This window comes from Triticum dicoccoides, chromosome 4B (genome assembly GCF_002162155.2).
Source record: "Triticum dicoccoides isolate Atlit2015 ecotype Zavitan chromosome 4B, WEW_v2.0, whole genome shotgun sequence".
Classification (NCBI taxonomy): domain Eukaryota; kingdom Viridiplantae; phylum Streptophyta; class Magnoliopsida; order Poales; family Poaceae; genus Triticum; species Triticum dicoccoides.
The window spans coordinates 336153619-336163464 of record NC_041387.1 but is presented as its reverse complement, the minus strand read 5'-3'; the positions used below and the strand labels follow the sequence as shown (position 1 = coordinate 336163464).

At 44.3% G+C, this 9846-nt stretch overlaps 1 non-coding gene and 1 pseudogene across 1 annotated transcript; one reads left to right on the top strand and one right to left on the bottom strand.

Annotated features, from left to right (window-relative positions):
• Positions 1 to 4701: 4701 nt before the first annotated feature.
• Positions 4702 to 4808, bottom strand: LOC119296444. Its single transcript, XR_005145211.1, has one exon. It is a non-coding gene; the product is annotated as a small nucleolar RNA R71 (small nucleolar RNA).
• Positions 4809 to 5025: 217 nt separating this feature from the next.
• Positions 5026 to 9414, top strand: LOC119292664 (annotated as a pseudogene).
• The last annotated feature ends 432 nt before the right edge of the window (positions 9415 to 9846 follow it).

Sequence of the window (9846 nt, the reverse complement as noted above, 5' to 3'; positions counted from 1 at the left end):
TCGTATTGCCTTCACTTGCTCCATCATGACCCCCGCTTGGCGTATTGCTTCCTTAGAAGCACTAGCTTGGTCTTCTGGAACGGGGTAGGTTGAGAAAAGTGAGGGTTGAGCAGCACTCGACGACGAAGGACGAGCACTCGTCAACGGCACCGCAAAGGTTACGGTAGGCCGAGTGACATTGTCTCCCTCCACGACGAACGTCTCGGGTGCTGGCACGTCCTGAGTCGCCTTGCCAGCAGACGCCTTCTTGCTCCTCCTCGGGTTCCTCGTTGTCATCGTCGGGAAGATCGATAACGACGTTAGATGAAGCTGCAGAAAGAATCAAAATTAGAGACAATAAGTCAATCGACTGAAAACGGCATCACAAGAGTCATACCAGGTTTTGAGGTAACAACGTCCTCCATCTCGTGGTCTTCAGCCCTAGCCGAAGTATCAGAAGTAGCAGCACTGCAGTTCCAGAAGTCAGTCGATTCGCCCATGAGTCGACCAAGAACAAGTTCATGAAACGGGGAAAACTCAAGACTACCATTACCCTGAGATAGTGGGGATCACCATCTTCATCTTCGGCAAGACCTTCGCATGTTTCGACGGTGCCACTCGAGATTGCTTCGGAGCCTTTTAAGTCGGCGTCGGAGAAGTAGTCCGAGGGCGCTTGGTCGACTGGGTAGCGGTTGCGACCCCCTTACCACGCTCAGTCGCGGGATCATGGACAAGCTTTGAGCATCTTTCCGAGCGGGGTGGTGCAACTTCCTCCTCCTCCTCCTCTTCCTCCTCATTAGAGTCATCACCCTCATCATCGTCGTCAGCATCCGAATCCCACTCCTCCGGGCTTTCGCCCCCACTTCCTTCCTCCTCTTCAGTCGGCGTCTGCGCTCCATTGGGCATCGAGTATAACTCGGTGGTGGCCTATTAGACAGCAAAACAAAACAAAGATCAATCAACCAATTCGCAGCAAAGCAGAATGAATACAGCAAGATTACAATTGGAGATAAGTGGTCATACCGTGTCCGGTGTATAGGTACGGTCGAGTGGTGGGATCCTCCTAGCTCCTCGAGGGTTGTCCTTATTCCCTGTGATGGCTGCCACCCACCTCTCCAGTGTGGCATCGTTGACCGCTTCTGGATGGACCCGAGTGGTGTCTTCGGTACCACAGTACAGCCACATCGGGTGGCCTCGGTACTGAAGCGGTTGGATGCGCCGTCTAAGGAAGACCTCCAGAAGATCCATACCCGTCACTCCGTCCCTAACAAGTTGGACTACGCGCTCCATCAACATTTTCACCTGAGCTTTCTCCTCAGGAAGCACCTTCAAAGAAGAGGGTTTGTCCACTCGGTCCATGGAGAACGGAGGGAGACCAGTCGACTGCCCGGCGTCGACTCGTCTTGGCAGTACAACCAAGTCGACTGCCACCCTCTGACCGACTCAGGAAGGGTCATGGCCGGGAAAGTACTCTTATTCCTCATCTGAATCCCAAGACCACCGCACATATGGATAGCCTTAGTCCTCTCATCGTCCGGACTCGCCTTTTTCACTGTCTGTGAGCGACAGGTGAATATGTGCTTAAAGAGACCCCAGTGTGGTCGACAACCCAGGAAGTTCTCGCACATGGACACAAAGGCAGCAAGATAGGCGATAGAATTGGGGGTGAAATGGTGAAGTTGTGCCCCAAAGAAATTCAGAAACCCTCGGAAGAAAACACTCGGCGGCAGAGAAAAGCCACGGTCTACATGAGTGGCTACGAGAACGCACTCACCCTCCTGCGGCTGCGGTTGACACTCGGTCCCCGGAAGCCTTGCTGACCCGTGGGGGATCAGTCCCTCATTAGCCAGGTCATTGAGATCTGTCTTGGTGATGGTCGAGCGGATCCAATCCCCTTGGACCCAACCTTTAGGCAGGCGGGACCTTGACGAAGATCCGCCCCGATTGGACGGCCTACCCTTTGCTTTCCCCGTCGCCGTCGCCTTCTTGGCGCGCTCTAAGGCCGCCGTCTTCTCCTTCACCATTGTCGCCGGCGAAGCACGCGAGGAGTGGATAGGCGGAGGCGAGAGCAGGCGCAGTGGGCGGAGGCAAAGAGGGCGGAGAGAAGAATGGGAAGGCACTGTTCAAAAAACCCTCCCCCGGCGCTTTATATAAGGGCGCTTCCGAGTGGCTGACGAGTGGGTCCGGGCGGTCCTGTCACATCCCGAAACAGTCGCGCACGCACGATACGTGGCGAAAAAGGCGGCATGGAAATCGAGGCGTCCACGCCTTATCCCATCCGAGTATCCTGGTCCGCCCCACTTCGCGCGCTTCCCAAAATTCGGATCCCGCAAAATCCGCTAACAGCAGATCAATCTGTCAGACGATATCTTTCCTGCGATCCGTCGCTCGGAAGTTCACTAAAGTTCAAAAAGTTCACTCAACAGAAGACAAGAATGGATCAAGGCGACTGAAGTAAAAGTTGACGCCAACGCCGAAAGAAAAATCGCCGATCCAAGATACGACATAATCAAAGCACGGGAAATAAGTCGGAGAAAATCATCAACTCCTTCCTCACTCGAACCTCGATCCATTCGGGGGCTAATGATGGTGTTATGTACCTAGGGTAGGGTCATGGACCTATCTAGGATACCATACCCAAGGACATCCTTAGACGAAGCTACCTTCCAGTCGACCAAGAGGGACTGCACTTGACCGGCTAGAAGACACTCGACGAACCTAAAGACACTCGACCATGAAGACTCACTCGACCACCAGGAGTTCAGGATCTACTCTGTATCCAAACGGTCTATAATTAAGTAGTCTTAATGGTCATGATGACACTTTATGTAGGGCGTTACCAGTAACGCCCGGCCTTAATGTACTTTAACCCTCTGCTACGTGGGTTGGCTGGGGTCCTGGTGTCCTCTATATAAGCCACCCCCCTCCACTGGTAGAAGGGTTCACACCCCTGTAACTCATATACACATAAACCAGTCGACCGCCTCCAGGCTCCGAGACGTAGGGCTATTACTTCCTTAGAGAAGGGCCTGAACTCGTTAAACACTCGTGTGTACAACTACTCCATAGCTAGGATCTTGCCTCTCCATACCTACCCCCCATTCTACTGTCAGACTTAGAACCACGACATTATCAATCGATCATTTTGCCTCCCCTGACCGGTGATCCACTGTCCCTCTCGAACGACAGCGCCGACCTACTATTCTCCAACCCCACCGCTCGCTGCTGTTCGTCTCCAACTCCGACGACCGCTGCTGTGGCATCTCGTCGACACCAACAACGGGGCACCGGACTCCTGGTGGTGCTGTGATCTAGGTGGTCGGTTGACCTCCCGCAAAGGTCGCCATGATTCCTCCCCAAGGTCGGGCCCTCTGCTGCTGATCTTCACTAAGTCTTCTTCACCATGTTGCAGCTCTAGCCCAAGGGTCCTCCTCTGCTACTCTTCTTCCACGTCCATGCGGAAGCTTCTCCCGCTACAGATCATCTCAAACTTGTCTCTGCTATTCCTCTTCTTCGACTCTAACATCTACAACCTCAAATTGAAGATCATCACGACCCATAAGCTCTGAACCTCTCTCTTCTCTTGTTTCTATTCTCTGAATATATGCACTATTGGGTCTGAAATTTACTTTGTTACCTGTGTACCTTTGCTGAACCCCCATGTATCCTTGCTGAATTGTTGTGACCCTTTGCTAGATATTGAGTTAGTAGTTATTTTCTTGTGAGCTCGTAGCAATTTAATTGGTTGCATGAGGTGTGCGTGATGGCTGAACCATCTTCCATGTGCTAGTGTTACTTCTCTATTTGATTTCAAGAAAACCACCATAGAAGAAAGACAATCCTATTTCTGAACCCTTGACCTTTGCTGTTTATTATTTTGTTTTACTTTGATCCAGTGGCTACTTGTTATCACTACTATTTGGTTCATCTATTTAGTTGTTCTGAATGTTTTGAATGTGTGTTTTGAAGTTCTAAATCTCTGTGGAGAACATGACATCTGTAGTTTGGGAAAAATATTCCACTACATTTACAATCGATCATTTTGGCGTCGTTGTCGGGGATCTAAATTTCATTAGCACATTAGTAGAAGCAGATCAAGATTTATTTTAGGTAGATTCCGTAGTATTGCTGGCAACTAACCATTTCCTAACATTGGCTGCAGTGTTGAGAAAAACTAGCATGTGTCAATTTCAGGAACTTTACAGGAAATTGTCTTATGTCACAATTTGAAGAAAGTTCACTAGAGCCATTTGATCTAGAAATTGAAGGACTTTATTGAGAAGAAGAGAGAATCAAACACGGTTTCAAGTTGCTGAAATTTTGCAAGATCAAGAAGAAGAAAGGATGCCTGATCCAGTGCCTTTGCTCACGGACTTGTGGATCCCAAGAGATCATGGGATACTAGGAGAAATGGTGCAACCAATTATTCAGGCAAACAATTTTGAATTCAAGCCAGCTCTGATTAACATGGTACATCAATCTAGATTCGGTGGAACAACTTTAGAAGACCCACATGAGCATATAAGGACTTTCTTGGAGTATTGTAACACCCGCAAGCAAAATGGAGTTTCACCGAGTGCTATCAGATTGTCACTATTTCCATTTTCCTTGAGAGATGGAGCAAGAGTATGGCTTCACTCATTGCCTGAACATTTGAAGAATACTTGGGAGACTTTATTGCAGACATTTCTTGAGAGATACTTTCCACCAACAAAAGCTGCTAAATACAGGGACAAGTTAACAAGGTTTACTCAATATGATGGAGAAAGGTTGTATGATGCATGGCAAAGATTCGAGTCTTTAATCAGAATGTGTCCTCATCAAGGTTTAGAAAGGTGGCTGGTGTTACAAACCTTTCACAAAGGACTGACCACTCAGACCAGAGCTTTTGTTGATTCTGCTGCTGGAGGAGGAATGATGAACAAAACTCTTCATGAAGCATTTGCAGTGATTGAAAGTATGGCGTCTCATCATTTCCAATGGCCGAGTGAAAGAGCAATAGCACCACTGCATCTTGGTGTGTACAATGTGTCTGCAAATGATAGCATGGCGGCTCAGGTTGACATATTGAACAAGAAGATGGGCAGTATCATGTCAAATTACATGGTTACATCTGTAGCTTCAGTAAGTGTGCCTCAAATGTGTGATGTATGTGGCCAAGCAGGTCATCCTTCAACAGAATGTACCTTCTATTCAACAGTCGAATCATCGGTTTCAGAAGTAAGTTATGCCCAAAGTCAAGGTCCATTCTCAAATAGCTACAATCCTTCTTGGAGGAACCATCCAAACTTGTCGTACAAGAACAATCAGTCATATGCAAGTGGATCGACAGTACAAGGAAATCAACCACCAAATCATCCAAGTCAATTTCAAGTGCTGAGGCAGAATGAACAACAAAATGTTCATTCAACTGGAATGGAGGAAATCATGAAGATGCAGTTGGAATTGATGAGCAAGATGACAAATGAAGTTAATAGCTTTAAAGATTCTGTTAAGATGCTTGTGAGCAAAATGGATAGTATGGTGGGAGAAAATGCAGCAAAGCTGCCTGCTCAACCAATTCCAAACCCGAAAGCTCACTCTGGGGCACTATCTTCAGTTGATGCAATGGCTACAAGGAGTGGGGTTATGTCAGGACCATTACTTCCTACTCCAAAGACGTATGTCCCTCCTGCTATGAGGCCAAGTTCATCCGGAACTCCACCTTCAGCATCATCAGAGAAACTAAAGGAGAAAGAAGTTGATAACCAAATTGAATTGAATTTCCTGGTTTTCAAACAAGAGTTGAGCCTTTGCTAGAGGAAGCAATAACAACCAACAACATTCCCTTTCATGAGAGGTTCAACAAACCAAAAGATGATAGGCAAGTTACCAAATTTTTGGAAACTATGAAAGGAGTTTAGATTACTATTCCTATTCTTGAAGCTGTCTTGCATGTTCCGATGTATGCCAAATATTTCAAGGAATTATTAACAAAGAAAAGAAGCATGTCTGAGCCAGAAGTAGTGACTGTACGAAAGTAATGCAGTGCAATAATTCAGAATTCCATGCCTGAAAAATTGGATGATCTAGGAAGCTTTTGTGTACCCTGTGTTATTGGAAACAAAACTTATAGTGCTCTGTGTGACTTGGGCTCAAGTGTTAGTGTGTTACCACATTCAGTTAGCAAAAGTATATTCTTGGGAGAATTAAATCCAACAGCCATAACACTTCAGTTAGCCGACAGAACATATAGGAAACCGGATGGAATTCTTGAGGATGTTCCAATCAAAGTTGGGAAGTTTGCTTATCCGGTTGACTTTGTAGTCCTAGATATGGAGGACAAAAGTGAGGCTGTGATTCTTGGAAGACCATTTTTGGCCACAGCTGGTGCACTTATTGATGTCCAAGAAGCAAAATTGAGCTTGAGGTTTGGAAATGAAAAGGTGGAGTTTGACATGAAGCATGCAACACATGTTCCACAAAGAGAAGAACACTGCTACAGAATTGATACACTACAGAAATGTGTGGAAGAAGGTTATGAAGAGAGGTATGGACGTAATTGTTGTGAAGTAGTTAAGGAGGACAATAGTGAAATTAGATATGAGGAAATCAGACCTGTGAGAATGTTGGAAAGTAGTGTAAGGCCATTAGAGAAGATGCAACCAAGGCAAATAGAAATGAAACAACTTCCAGAAAGTTTGAAGTATGCATTCTTAGACAATGAAACCAGTGGCCAATTATCGTAAACAGCGAGTTGACAGAAATGCAAATAAAAGGGCTTCAAGCAGTTTTGCAAAAGTACAAGGATGTTATTGGATATTCGATTGATGATATGAAAGGGATAAATCCTGTTGTCTACTCTCGTAGGATTTACTTGAAAGAAAGCAGTGTGCCAATTAGAGAAAGTCAAAGAAGGGTAAATCCCCATTCGGGAGAGGTTGTTAAAAAGGAGATTCTTAAATTGATTTTTGCCGATATCATATACCCAATTTCGGACAGCGAGTGGGTGAGCCCCATTCACATGGTGCCCTAAAAAGGAGGAATAACTGTCATTGAAAACAAATAAGGGCAAACGATTCCTAGTAGGACTGTCACAGGGTGGAGAATGGTCAATAATTTCAGAAAGTTAAATGAAGTAACAAGGAAGGAGCATTTTCCTTTACCTTTTATTGGCCAAATGCTGGAAAGGTTTGCTGGGCATAAATATTTCTGCTGCTTAGATGGGTATTCAGGATTCTTGCAAATCCCAATTTATCCGGATGAACAAGATAAAACAACTTTCACTTGCCCATACGGAACATTTGCTTACAAAAGACTAGCCTATGGACTTTGTAATGAACCCCCAACATTTCAAAGGTTTATGCCCTCTATATTCTCTGATATGATATGAATCAAAGTGGAGGTGTCCATAGATGATATTACAGTCGTTTGAAAAAGTTATAAAGATTGCTTGAATAATCTGCCAGTAGTTCTTCAGAGGTGTTCAGAACACAATCTAGTGCTAAACTGGGAGAAGTGTCAGTTTCTGGTAAAGGAAGGAGTTATTTTGGGACATTTGGTATCTGAAAGAGGAATTGAGGTTGATCAAGCAAAAGTTGAAGTAATATCAAAACTTCCACCACCTGTAAATGTGAAGGGAGTGAGGAGCTTTTTGGGACATGCTTGGTTCTATAGAAGATTCATAAAGGATTTCTCCAAGATAGCCAAACCCCTCACTAATCTCCTAAACAATGATGTTAAGTTCAACTTTGATGCAGAATGTGAAAAATCCTTCAACTTGCTCAAGGAAGCATTGGTTACTGCTCCAGTAGTGCAACCTCCTGACCAGGAATCAGCATTTGAGATAATGTGTGATGCAAGCGACTTTGCTGTAGGTGCAGTACTTGGACAAAGAAAAGGAAAATATTTGCATGTAATATACTATGCTAGCAAAACACTTGATGGTGCTCAAGCTAATTACACAACCACCGAAAAGGAGTTGTTGGCGGTAGTGTACGCCTTTGACAAATTCAGGCAATATCTTGTGGGGTCTCATTGTGTAGTTTACACCGACCACGCTGCAATCAGATATTTACTCAACAAGAAAGAAGCCAAACCAAGGTTAATTATATGGATACTCTTGCTACAAGAATTTGATGTGAAATCAAGGACAAGAAAGGAGCTAAAAATGTCGTGGCAGATCACTTGTCGAGATTGCAAAACAATAGTAGACTCCTTACCTATCAATGATGTTTTACCAGGGAGCAATCTTATGCAAGTGACAAGTATATAAAACTATACACCATGGTATGCAGATATAGTTAATTATCTGGTCTGTAACAAAGTTCCTACAGATTTTGGGTATCAACAGAAGAAGAAATTCCTATTTGATGTGAAGCACTTCTTTTGGGATGAACCTTACTTATTCAAACATTGTGCTGATGGTATTGTTCAAAGATGCTTGCCAGAAAGTGAAACTAAAAGTGTGATCTATCATTACCATTCATCTTATGGAGGTCATGCAAGTACTAGAAAGACTCAATCAAAAAATTTGCAAGCGGGATTTTATTGGCCAACTTTATTAAAGGATGTACATTCCTATAATGAAGCTTGTGATCCTTGTTAGAGAACTGGAAAGATTTCAAAAAGGCAAGAGATGCCTCAAAAAGGAATTCTTGAAGTAGAGCTCTTTGACGTATGGGGAATTGATTATGTCGGACCCTTGCCATCATCAAAAGGGTGCAATACATATTGGTGGCAGTGGACTATGTGGCAAAATGGGTTGAGGCTGTACCAACCGTCAATGCTGATTCCAAGTCAGTTTGCAACTTATTCAAGCAAGTGATCTTTCCAAGATTTGGTGTGCCACGGATTGTTATTAGTGATGGAGGAACACATTTTAACAACTCCCAATTGGAATCTCTCTTAGCAAAATATGGAGTTCATAGTCATAAAATTACAAATCCATATCACCCGTAAGCAAATGGACAAGTGGAGCTATCTAATAGAGAAATAAAAGCTATCCTTGAGAAGGTAGTATCAAAGTGAAGGTCAGACTGGGTACTAAAACTACCAGACACACCGTGGGCGTATAGGACAGCCTATAAAACACCAACTGGAATGTCGCCATTCAGGTTGATATATGGAAAAGCATGGCTTCTAATAGTTGAGCTTGAACACAAAGCTCAATGGGCACTAAGGAAACTCAATATGGACCTTGATGCAGTAGGAAAATATAGAAAACTTCAACTCTGTGAAATGGAAGAACTGAGAGCTGACTCTTACGAGAGTGCAAGAATCTACAAAGAAAAGACCAAGATCTAGCATGACAAAGCATATATTGAGGAAAGAATTCATCTTGGACAATTGGTATTGGTCTATGATACTAGGTTTCATTTATTTCTCGGTAAATTCAAGTCAAGATGGTATGGCCCTTGCAAGGTGAAGAAGATTCTGAAAAGTGGTGCTATCTAAGTGTAAAGTACTTCTGGAGGTCTCTTCCTTGTAAACGGTCAAAGACTGAAGGCCTACATTCCTGGAGACCCACTTCTTATTTTTGAAGATGAGAATGCAAGCGAAGATCAAGACCCAGAGGAGGAAATTCAAGAAGGCGAGGGGACCCAAGAGGTGGTGTCAATCCCTGCAGGACCCTGACCCCACCGAAGAGACATGGTCGAGCTAAAGACCCAAAACAAGTGCTTTTCAGGAGGCAACCTGAATCTTTAATAAGTTATTTTCCTTATTTAGTTTTCATAGAAAAGTTTTTATGTGTTTATGTCTCTTTTTCAGCAAATAAAGGCAAGGGGAGGACAAACAGGGAACACAAACAAAGAAGAGTGGATAGAAGAAACTAGGAGAGAATAGTATACAAATACCGGGTGATTTTGTTCCACTTGAAGCAACCTT